This window comes from Etheostoma spectabile, unplaced genomic scaffold (genome assembly GCF_008692095.1).
Source record: "Etheostoma spectabile isolate EspeVRDwgs_2016 unplaced genomic scaffold, UIUC_Espe_1.0 scaffold00018611, whole genome shotgun sequence".
Lineage (NCBI taxonomy): Eukaryota > Metazoa > Chordata > Actinopteri > Perciformes > Percidae > Etheostoma > Etheostoma spectabile.
In genome coordinates, this window is record NW_022604349.1 from 412,046 (window position 1) to 424,831 (window position 12,786).

Consider the following 12,786-nt stretch of genomic DNA (forward strand, 5'->3'; position numbering starts at 1 on the left):
AATGCGCTGGTGTCTTTCAAGGTTACTACTCTGAGAAAAGGTTTTCCCACATTGTTCACACCAGTACGGCTTCTCTCCAGTGTGAATGCGCTGGTGAGTTTTAAGGTTACTATGTTGAGAAAAGGTTTCCCCACATTGTTCACACCAGTACGGCTTCTCTCCAGTGTGAATGCGCTGGTGAGATTTAAGGTGACTACTACGAGAAAAGGTCTTCCCACATTGTTCACAGCTGTACGGCTTCTCTCCAGTGTGAATGCGCTGGTGAGTTTTAAGGTTACCCCTCAAAGAAAAGGTTTCCCCACATTGTTCACAGCTGTACGGCTTCTCTCCAGTGTGAATGCGCTGGTGAGTTTTAAGGTGACTCTGTTGTGTGAAAGCTGCTCCACATTGATCACAGCTGTAAGGTTTCTCTCCAGTGTGAACTCTCTGATGAATCTTTAAATATCCTGATGTGAAGGATTTGTCACAGTGCTGACAGCGGTGACGTTTGACTCCTCTTCCTCTCCGTTTCTATCAACAGAGAAAAACCAAGAGAGTGAGTTAGTGAGGTGCCATGCTGTAGAGCTCTATCTTAAACTAGAAACAACATTTAGAGCATGTCTATGGAACATTGTTTGACTGACGCAATACTTTTCTTAATTATCTGCCAACATCACTATTATGGAGTTGCATGAGGGGCACCAGCTGACCTTTGACCTTTTGTTTTAGGTTGTTTTTTTGCTAAATCAAACTTGTATAGCCAGCAGTATTGTGTAAGTAAGTAATATGGTAGTGTAATGTGGTATTGTCCACACAAGCTACATTTCCTCAAGCAGTTCTGAAGCTCAGCAGAGCTTTCTGCTGTGCTCGGGAATAAAACTGCTGAGCATCACTGACTCCTCTGAAAAACACAGGCCAAACCAACAGTCATGACATGCATGCTGCTCATTCTGTGCAATTGAATCTGTAATTGAAAGAAGCATGTTCAAATGAATAGCAGTGTTGTGTTCAATTAGTGAGCTGATTGATTCTGGGAAGAAACAGGTGTCAGTTATGGCCCATAATTAATCTATATACTGTATAAATATACATATTTAAGGAAGCACATGTGTATGCTGGTTATAGTGCATTTCACACTGAAATACTCAGCAAAATGGCTCGTTCCAGACATTGTTCTGAGGAACAGAGGACTTTGATTAAAAATTTGATATGAGAAGAAAACATAAAGAAGTACAGAAGATTATAAGCTGCTCTGTCAAAATTATTTCAGATCCCTTGAAATGGCATCCAAAGCCTGACTGACATGGGAAACAACCAAAGGACACATTGACTGGCCAACGGAGAAATGGAGCAACATTCTGGGGACTGATGAAAGAGAAATTGTTCTTTTTGGGTCTAGGAGACAGACAGTTTGTCCTCCGACCCCCCTGCACTGAAATCAAGCCCCAGTCCACTGTGAAGACAGTAAAGCATGGTGGTTATGGGATGTTTCTCATACTGTGGTGTTGGGCCTGTTTATCACATACCAGGGATCATGGATCAGTTTCAACACATCAGAATACTTGAAGAGGTCATGTTGCCTTATGCTGAAGAGGAAATGCCTTTGAAACGGGTCTTTCAACAAGACAAGGACCCAAACACACCAGGAAGGAGAAAAGTCTTGGTTCCAGATGAACCAGATGGATGTTATGGAGCGGCCAGCCCGATCCCCGGACCTCAATCCCATAGAACAATTGTAGGGTGACATCATAAATGCTGTTTCTGAGGCCAAACCCAGTAATGCAGAGGAATTATGGGATGTAGTTCAATGGTCCTGGGCTGGAATACCTGTTCACAGGTGACTCCATGCAACACAGATATGAAGCAGTTCTCAGAAATAATGGTTATGCAACTAAATATTAGTGCAGGGATTCAAACCCTGACACATTTTTCAGTTTATACATTAAACATTTGAGTTTGTAAAGAAAAATGCCAATACTGCTAATATTCTTTTTTTCTTCATTTCCTGTAAAGGTTGAACACAGACTTGATCAATGTTGGTGATGTTTTGATTTGGAAATGAATGGGCAGAGTTCCCAATGCATTGGTATTATGGAATTAAAAGCTATTCTAAGGAGTTTGAGCATTATTCACTTCTTTAAAAACACAGCTGTTATTCTGAACACAACTGTATGTAAAGGTTTTGCATACAAAGGTGTAATGATTGGTCGAAATGGGGGCGGCTTCATACACCCCCCCAACAATACATGCATGTCCATTGGTCTGCGTTTGTATATTAACAGACAGAGTGAGTGAGTTAGTAAGGCGCCATGGTGGAGAGAGCTAAGTTAAACCAGAAGCATCGTTCACTGGATGTCTGTGTCTAAGTTCCACTGCTGCATTACCATGGTTACGCTGTGTGTGTGTGTGTGTTAATAAAGTTTGGATTGAATATCTGCGTGGCCTTTTTGTTGCCGGCCTTGACCTGCTCTAAGTGGAAAGACCTGGGAGATAAATAACATCCCAGAGTCCGGTCTAAACCTGCTCTTCATCTTTATGGAAAGCACAAAGAGATAACTGTTGTTGTGATTTAGCGCTATATAAATAAAATTGAATTGAATATCTGCGTGGCCTTTTTGTTGCGGGCCTTGAGCCAGGCGGTAACAACCGGGGGATGGTCTGGGATTGGTAGTGCTGGAAACCTTTCTTTGTCTGAGTGTTTGACTCCCAGTTGAACTTGATCTAGTATCTGTAGGGTTATCAACCTCTCAGACTCAGGGGATTGGTTGGCACTCTTTGTTTCTTAATTAGATCAAAAATAAAAATTTGATCACAAAAAACACTTTACATGAGAACCATAATCCAGAAAATCAAAGTGTGAATATATTGTTGGATCTGTTAAGTTAAATTGGTAGAAATGTATATTACGATAAACCTGACTGCACATTATATGGAAGACACAGAGGAGATTATCCAAACTGATTTTTCCCGGCCTTTATTTATTCGCGAGGGCCGCAGTTTAATTGACTACCGTTTTTTCTTTGAGGAATTACGGTATAATATATAAATCCTGAAAGACATTTGTGAAACCCTCTGTGTGCATTCATTTATATTGAGATTAGATTTCTGGGACTCTTCAGTCTGGAGTACCCTCTTTCCTTCACTCACCTCCTCCTCCCTGACACCTTTCCTCTTGCCCTCCTTCTTCTTCTTCTTCTTCTTCTCCTCCGTCTCCTTGTGTTTCTGCATGTACTCGGTGATAAGGTCCAGGTCCAGGTTGTCTTGTGGCTCCCATGTGTTCTCCTCACTGGAAAGGTGAGTGCAGACAGAAGAACATCTCCTCACACTTTGTTTTTAGACAATCCATTCTCACTCTAATTATCATTCCTATTAGTCCTTTTTCTATTGCCATCTTGTAAGGTTATTTAAGGTTATTTGTGGGTCTGCAACATAGTGTCTAAATACCAAACCTTCAACTTTGAGGGCATGATAACATGCTGACACCTATTTACAATATGTAAATATATAATATATCTCAGGACCAAGAACACCAAGCATTAATATTCTAGACTCATACTTACTCTGAGAACCCCTTCCATTTCAGCAGAAACTCTACTCTTCCCTCCACCACTCTGCGGTCCAAAACCTTCTCCACCACATACTCCTCTTCCTCCTCCTCTTCCTCCTTCACTGCTGCAAGCTCCTCCTCCTCTTCCTCCTTCACTGCTGCAGGCTGCTCCTCCTCTTCCTCTTTTACTGCTGCAGGCTCCTCCTCCTCTTTCTTACCCTTTATTCCTGATCCAGTCGCCAGCTTGCCGTCTTCTGAAGGTGCCTTTAGTAGACCCAAGGAGGGGGGGGGGGGACATGCAGAGATAATAATACAAGGGTTCAAAGAACTAATGGGAGGTGTGAGTGAATTCTAGTTGACCATATTTTACTAGATTAAAATATTCTGTTTGAATGGAGAAAATGCAAGGGCTGATGAGGGGACCAATCCATAGGACTCCAGAGTGTCAAGTATCTCCTGCATTCAGACTGGAAGAACTACTAAAATGTAAGGCCCAAAAGTCATTAACTGGAGCTACAAGCTACATGCACAGTAGTCTGGATCAACCACACTTCATTTAGCAGAACATCTCCAGATGTTCCTGTGTGAAAATGGAAAGTTCAGAAAGACGTTTTGATGGGGCAACAAGGCAGACCGGGTCGCTTCTTTAAGGGTATCACTGTAAAGAGTCCCAAAGAATATGTTTACCGTTGGCGAGGGCTGTGCAATTAATTGAATTTTGATTTTAATTTAGATTTTGACTCAAACGATCACAAAAATAGTATAATCGAGAAAAAAAAAGTCTGTATTGAAGAACACTCTTAATTTTTTGTCTTGTATTCTGAATGACACACGCATGCGCACATCTGCCCTTCCCGAAGCCATAAAACCTCTCAGCAGTCAGGGGCGCGAGGTGTGTGCCTCCAGTGGAATTTAAAAACTCAGCACGAGTAAAGATGTTAGAAGGAGGGCAGCCACAGCGGCGTTTCGTCTGCAAAAAAGGCAAATCCAACTACGTGTATGGGAAAAGTTAACGTTAGCTAACTCTGCAGTCCCTCTGCCTGAGCCGCACAACAAGGTGCTGTAGAGCCCAGGAGCCCTGGCTCTTATCTAACATGTGTCTGTTTAACAAGGTGCTGTAGAGCCCAGGAGCCCTGGCTCTTATCTAACATGTGTCTGTGTAAATAATATTTTAAAAAAGACAACAATGGTTTGACTAAAACTTGGCCATGATACCCGAGTTCTCTTTGGACTAAAATGACAAATGGACTGTTCTCTATAGCACTTTTCTAGTGTCTACCACAACTCAAAGTTCTTCTACATAATACAGGAACCATTCACACACATAAGTACACTGTGGCTGAGGCTGCTGTACAAGTACACCCCGTACTCAGGGTTAAGTGTTTTTGACTTTGACATAGATCTGCAGGGATTGAACCACCAACCTTCCAATTGGCAGGCAAGCGCGCTACCACTGAGCCACAGCCACCCTCGTTCAGTGTTGATATGTTGATGGCGGCCCACCACGGTATATGGCAGACGCACAACAGGGTTTCTGCTATGTACACCGCCGCTCATGCAACTGTTCATGAAAAGTCATGAAGTCGTAAATACGCGACTCTGCAGAGCCGTCTGCTCTACTGGACTCAAGCCAACTGTCATCCGCTCTCTTTCGCCGAAGCAACTGGAATTGCCTAGTCTTACTATTTTGCACGCACGTATGTATGTATGTATGTATGTATGTATGTATGTAATATGCACGTGCATATTGTAATTACGAGGGTAATTTATATATAAATCCTAAAAGACATTTGTGAAACCCTCTGTGTGCATTCATTAATATTGAGATTAGATTTCTGGGACTCTTCCTTCACTCACCTCCTCCTCCCTGACATCTTTCCTCTTGCCCTCCTTCTTCTTCTTCTCCTCCGTCTCCTTGTGTTTCGGCATGTACTCGGCGATAAGGTCGAGGTCCAGGTTGTCTTGTGGCTCCCATGTGTTATCCTCACTGGAAAGATGAGTGCAGACAGAAGAACATCTCCTCACACTTTGTTTTTAGACAATCCATTGATCCTTTGAGGGCATGATACAATGCTGCAATCTAGGCTGTAGATTATTATTATTATTATTAAAAGTTTGAACACACCTCATTCAATGCGTTTTATTTATTTTCATGACTATTTACATTGTAGATTATCACTGAAGGCATCACAACTATGAATGAACACATGTGGCATTATGTACTTAACAAAAAACTGTGAAATAACTGAAAACATGTCTTTTATTCTAGTTCTTCAAAGTAGCCCCCTTTGCTTTTTTGATAGTGCTGCAAACCCTTGGTGTTCTCTCAATGAGAACACCTTCATGAGGTAGTCACCTGAAATGGTTTCCACTTCATAGGTGGGCATTTTTAGGGTTAATTAGTGGACTTTCTTGCCTTATTAATGGAGTTGGGACCATCAGTTGAGTTGTGCAGAAGTCAGGTTGATACACAGCCGACAGCCCTATTGGACAACTGTTACAATTCATATTATGGCAAGAGCCAATCAGCTAAGTGAAGAGAAACGAGTGGCCATCATTACTTTAAGAAATGAAGGTCAGTTGGTCCGGAAAATTTGAATGTGTCCCCAAGTGCAGCGGCTAAAACCATTAAGCGCCACAACGAAACTGGCCCACATGAGGACCGCCCCAGGAAAGGAAGACCAAGGGTCACCTCTGCTGCTGAGGATAAGTTCATCTGAGTCACCAGCCTCAGAAATCACAAGTTAACAGCAGCTGAGATTAGAGACCAGATGAATACCACACAGTTCTAGCAGCAGGCATATCTCTAGAACAACTGTTAAGAGGAGACTGAATCAGGCCTTCATGGTCAAATAGCAGCTAGGAAACCACAGCTAAGGAGACGCAACAAGCAGAATAGATTTGTTTGGGCCAAGAAACACAAGGAATGGACATTAGACCAGTGGAAATCTGGGCTTTGGTCTGATGAGTCCAAGTTTGAGATCTTTGGTTCCAACCGCTGTGTCTTTGTGCGACGGAGAAAAGGTGACCGGATGGGTTCTACATGCCTGGTTCCCACCGTGAAGCATGGAGGAGGAGGTGTGATGGTGTGGGGGTGCTTTGCTTGTGAGACTGTTGGGGATTTATTCAAAATTGAAGGCATACTGAACCAGTATGGCTACCACAGCATCCTGCAAAAACATTCCACTCCATCCGCTTTGCGTTTAGTTTAGTTGTTATTTTTCAACAGGACAATGACTCCAAACACACCTCCAGGCTGTGTAAGGGCTATTTGACCAAGAAGGAGAGTGATGGAGTGCTGTGCCTCCACAGTCACCGGACCTGAACCCAATCCAGATTGTTTGGGGAGAGCTGGACTGCAGAGTGAAGGCAAAAGGGCCAACAAGTGCTGAGCATCATGGGAACTCCTTCAAGACTGTTGGGAAACCATTTCAGGTGACTACCATTTAAGAGAATGCGAAGAGTGTGCAAAGCAGTAATCACAGTAGAGGGGGGGTACTATGAAGAAACTAGAATATAAGACATGTTTTCAGTTATTTCACACTTTTTTGTTCAGGGTATGTACAGCAATCCTTTAGTTAAATTTACTACTTTTTAATACCTTTTTTACTACCTTCAGAATTTTTTTTTAAACCATCACGACACTGAATTGCAAGTGTTAATCAGCAACCTTTCTATTATTTACACAGATTTTGATATTTACAACATACATAAATGAATAGATTTAGAGACAACATATCATTAACAACATATTGCACATATTTATTTCACTTAGTAAATAAAAGTAAAACAAACTACATAAATGTGCTATGGAGAGAATGGATAGTTCCAGCAGAATTGCTGGCATTCACTGCAATTTGATGCATTACAAAATGGCATCTTCTTACCACAAGTGAATGCCTTTGCGATGTCAGAGTTGGGAAACATTTCTTTAAACAACTCTGAAATTCCTTCATTTGAGTTAAATGAGTGGTGTTTAACCTCAGTGTTCAGACACCACAGCGCTTCCGCGAGCAGTGTAGGTGTGGCGCCCATGGCCGTCCGGAGGTCAGACGTTGCTGGAGCCGTAGCGTTGGCCAGGAGGCCTAAAGTGGCACTAATTGGCGGCGGTGGTGGTGGAGGTGCAGCCGCACAGACAGCTGAGATTGGTTGAATAATTAACTGCTCTCTCCGAGCATGCATTCCATTTTTATGTTTAGTGGATTGCACATGCGACCGAAGTGCGTTAGCTCCCATCCAGTTGACATTGATGTTTTTTTTACACACCGAACAATAAGCCTGCCTGTTATTCCCTACTACAGGCCTGAGCCAGTCCTTAACCCGTTTGCGCCGGATGCTTCGCGACGACACATCTACCGCCGGTTACTGCGTTGCGCAACTCTGACCCTCCTGCCGGCTGCTGCGTGGCGCAGCATTTTGTATTGGTCGGTCTTTGGTTCAAATACACATGAGGCGGGTCTTTTTGGCTATTTCAAGCCATGTGACCACCAAAATGTACCGTAGTTTGCTGAAAATCACGTCAATCAACCAGACAAACATGTGCATTTGTTTATGAAGTTTTGAGAGACGAGTGAGAAAACGGCTCCGACAGAGGAAGTGGTAGATTATGATGAAGACATCCTCCCTCCCAAACTCCTCACTATCTTCCACCTCAACGTCCCCGCCCTCGCTGTCTAAATCCTCCTCTGATTGCCTCGTAGCCGTTTTCTCGCTCGTCTCTCAAACATTCATAAACAAACGCACATGTACGTCTGGTTGATTGACGTGATTCTCAGCAAACTACGGTACATTTTGGTGGTCACATGGCCAACAAGACCCACCTCATGTGTATTTGAACCAATGACGTTCTCTGCTGCACACGTCATGAAAAGACCGACCAATACAAAATGCTGCGCCACGCAGCAGCCGGCAGGAGGTTCAGAGTTGCGCAACGCAGTAACCGGCGTTAGATGTGTCGTTGCGAAGCATCCGGCGCAAACGGGTTAATCTGGGTTGTTCACCCAGCTATCAGAAAACTTGCATTTGCCCATTAAAAGACGACGATGGTTGTCCAGTCGTTGAAGATGTGGCTCGGAAGCGAGTCTAAAATAAAACGTAAGCCAGCCACTTCTGTTGAGCGCAGTGTTCTGAGATGTCGAACGACCACTGAATATGACGTCAGCATCAAACATAGACGGAGACGAAAGATCTTTGATTATGTCCCAGACATGCCAAAGCCCATATTTAAACGGACTAACGCGAACGCAGGATAGAATTTCAATCAGAATAGGACACCTGATAGTCTGAAAAAAATAACACCTAATTAAAAAAAAAAAAATACCTTTGAGACTACATTTAACACTTTTAATGGCCTTAAATTTGACAATTTTGATTTATCACTTTTTAATACTTTTTAAAACCCCGCGGACACCCTGTTGTTAAATTCATAATTCCACATGTGTTCATTCATAGTTTTGATGCCTTCAGTGATAATCTACAATGTAAATAGTCTTGAAAATAAAGGAAATGCATTGAGTTATATGATAATGATATATATACACACAGTGTATCAGGACCAAGAACACCAAGTATTAATATTATAGACTCATACTTACTCTGAGAACCCCTTCCATTTCAGCAGAAACTCTACTCTTCCCTCCACCACTCTGCGCTCCAAAACCTTCTCCACCACATACTCCTCTTCCTCCTGCTTTTCCTCCTTCACTGCTGCAGGCTCCTCCTCCTCTTCCTCTTTCACTGCTGCAGGCTCCTCCTCCTCTCTCTTGCCCTTCTTTCCTGCTCCGGTCGCCAGCTTGCCGTCTTCTGAAGGTGCTTTTGTAGACCCAAGGAGGGGGGGGACATGCAGAGATAATATTACAAGGGTCAGAAGAACTAATGGGAAGTGTGAGATACTAGTTGACCGTGTTTTACTAGATTAAAATCTTCTGTTTGAATGGAGAAAATGCAAGGGCTGATGAGGGACCAATCCATAGGACTCCAGAGTGTCAAGTATCTCCTGCATTCAAACTGAAAGAACTACTAAAATGTAAGGCCCAAAAGTCATTAACTGGAGCTACAAGCTACAAGCACAGTAGCCTGGACCAACCACACTTCATTTAGCAGAACATCTCCAGATGTTACTGTGTAAAAATGGAAAGTTCAGAAAGATGTTTTGATGGTGCAACAAGGCCGGCCTGGTTGCTTCTTTAAGGGAATCACTGTAAAGATTCCCAAAGGATATGTTAACGTTAGCCATCTAATATCTAACTGGGATGTTTTGAGAGTGATTGGAGCAGGATTGCTGAGGACGAAGTAATGTTACACAGACTGATAAGCCATGGATGCAGCACATTGAAATAGTGTGTGTGTGTGTGTGTGTGTGTGTGTGTGTGTGTGTGTGTGTTTGTGTGTGTTTGTGTGTCTGCTCTCTGTCAACATGCACATGTGTTTCTTCTATCAGGGTGAACAGTTCCTTCCTGAGACTATGTAGCAGAGCCAGAGCCGTTGCATCCAGAGCTTAGCCCCGCCCACGACTATTCTGATTGGTTTAAAGAAAACAAACAAGCCAGAGCGTTTCTTCTACAGTAAAAGAACAAAGCAAAAAATCCCAGTTAAAGCTGTTTTTAACTTTAATAAATGAAAACATCTTTCAAAGAGACAACGAGGAATCCTGTTAAATAATCCTGATTTCAATAGAAACCAAAGTAATTGGGATTAATCTCTCTTTCCCTAACGTACGACACGGAAAAGCTTCAAATGATCACATTTCAGAAACATAAAAATCAGCAATTGTTTGTTTGTTTGAAGATATATTTCAGGCAACGCATTAAAGCTTGGTCTATTTGCTGGATTGTTCCAAGGTAACTGTCGGTAGCTAACGTTAGCAGATAAGCCCGTTGACAGTGTTGAGATATGAAAAGTTAAAAACAATGTATTTATGCTAAAGTATGCTGCAGTCGGGTTGAGAAGATTTTATTTAATTCAGTGGTGAATGCTCCATATCAAGCTGTTTAATTATCATCTGTTGTCTCAGTGAAGAGTAGATCAGGACGGCCCTATTGTCCCCCCCCCCCCACTCTAAAGAAATGATTAGGTCAAGTCTGGCATCTCACATATAGAAAGAAACCTTTTGCTTCACACCAGGAAGTAACCTTCTGCCCCCCCGGCTGTCTTAGACTATAAGATGATCCAATGTTGATTAACTGTATTTTTGTGTCTCTTTTATGTTAATGTTAACTAGCATGTTAGTTAGCAATAATTAGCCTGTGCCTATGTTAATGTTAACTAGCATGTTAATTAGCAGTAATTAGCCTGTGTCTATGTTAGTTTTAACTAGCATGTTAGTTAGCAGTAATTAGCCGGTGTCTGTTAATTTTAACTAGCATGTTAGTTAGCAGTAATTAGCCTGTGCCTATTTCAATGTTAACTAACATGTTAGCAGTAATTAGCCGGTGTCAGTTAATTTTAACTAGCATGTTAATTAGCAGTAATTAGCCTGTGCCTATGTTAATGTTAACTAGCATGTTAATTAGCAGTAATTAGCCTGTGTCTATGTTAATTTTAACTAGCATGTTAGTTAGCAGTAATTAGCCTGTGCCTATGTTAATGTTAACTAGCATGTTAGTTAGCAGTAATTACGTACGTACCGCTACAACTTTCAGACAGGTTGCTCACGTCACATTTACGTCGTCAAGCTCAGTTGGAGACTGCGCAGTAACGCTCAGCATCACCGGGAAAGAGCTTCTAATAGACTTCACTGGTCTCCGTCCAGAGCAACGGGACCTGTTGGTCCACTTCTTTAACTGTCTATGGTTTCACTCACTCACTTAAAACAACTACTAACTGGCTCTATTAGCCTACAAGCTAGTGCTAGCTTGTAGGCCATGGGTCTCAAACTCGCGGCCCGGGGGCCAATTGCGGCCCGCGGGATGATATTTTGCGGCCCCCTACTTGACATCAAAGTTAAGCGTTAGTGCGGCCCGCGCGTTCCGAAAATCTTTGTCATTGCGCTTGTCACTTATGGGTTACCGTAGTAGTCTCCTGACAGCGGCGTAACGGTTGTCAAGCTAGCTAAGTACCCTATATATATATATATATATATATATATATATATATATGTATATACATATCTATAATCTGCTGCTGAACTCTCTTTCTTACACTGTTGTCTTCTATCTCTCTCGTAACTCTCAATGGTCTCTCTAAGCTGGCTGGCCTATCGTCTCCCTATTGTGACGACATGCAATGCATTGTGGGAGAAAAGCAAACCACTGTAAATATGACCTACTTTTTCGTTTTATTTTATGTTTTGTGATACCTATCATATACAGTGGATAACAGTTTAAATGTTTATTACCAACAATCAATAAGTGCAAATTCGTTGGAAAATTAAACCTGCATAATGGCCTTTAAAGCACCGGCAGTTCTGCGCCCTTTTTGGAGGAAATAGAGTTTTTTTTGGAATTGATGCGGCCCAGCCAAAACTCAGACTCCACTTCCAGCGGCCCCCAAGTAAGTTGAGTTTGAGACCCCTGTTGTAGGCTAATAGAGCCAGTTAGGTCAGTTGGGTCACTGTTTTCTTTCTTTCATTCCAATTTTTGGTCTGTCAGTCACAGTGAACACCGGGGACATTTCCGGGGACAGGTCACCAAAACCGGGGACTGTTCCTGGAAACCGGGGACATCTGGTCACCCTCCACAAGGACTTTAGCTTGTGCTACACTAACTGCTAACGATGCTAACGATGCTAGCGGGCTAACGATGCTAGCGGGCTAACGATGCTAACAGCCGTTGTTATCATAACTTTTACAAACTGTATGGATGTAAAACAATATTAACACACACACATATATGTTTTCCATATGTTTACATATGGAAATGAATGAATGAATGAATGTTTACCTTCTGTCCGTTTCAGTGAGTATCTGGTCAGCGTCTGGTAGAGATAACTGATTCTCTTCATCATCACGGATAACGGTCGTTCTCCTCGTCACCGCCGAAGGCCCGCCCCTCTGCCCTCACATCGACAGCTCATTGGACGAGAAGTTAACAGCAACCAATAGAATTAAAGTAGGTCAACAGATTTTAAAAAACTGTATTTTTACTGTAACCCTGAACAGATTCAAAAAACAACAACGGAAAAACTACAAAATAATATGTAATATAGAGTATACATAATTAAATCAACCTGACGTGTGTAGTAATAACAATAACTGAACTTTTCTTTTTTATTTCAAAATGCTACTGCATACACAGAACCACGGGGTGATAGAGTCCAGGTTG

General features: G+C 42.3%; 1 long non-coding RNA gene across 1 annotated transcript; it reads right to left on the bottom strand.

Moving 5' to 3' along the window:
* Positions 1–5,426: 5,426 nt before the first annotated feature.
* Positions 5,427–9,176, bottom strand: LOC116681319 (uncharacterized). Its single transcript, XR_004330002.1, has 2 exons — positions 9,121–9,176; positions 5,427–5,513 (listed from the first exon to the last, which is right to left on the bottom strand). It is a non-coding gene; the product is annotated as an uncharacterized LOC116681319 (long non-coding RNA).
* Between the last annotated feature and the right edge of the window lie 3,610 nt (positions 9,177–12,786).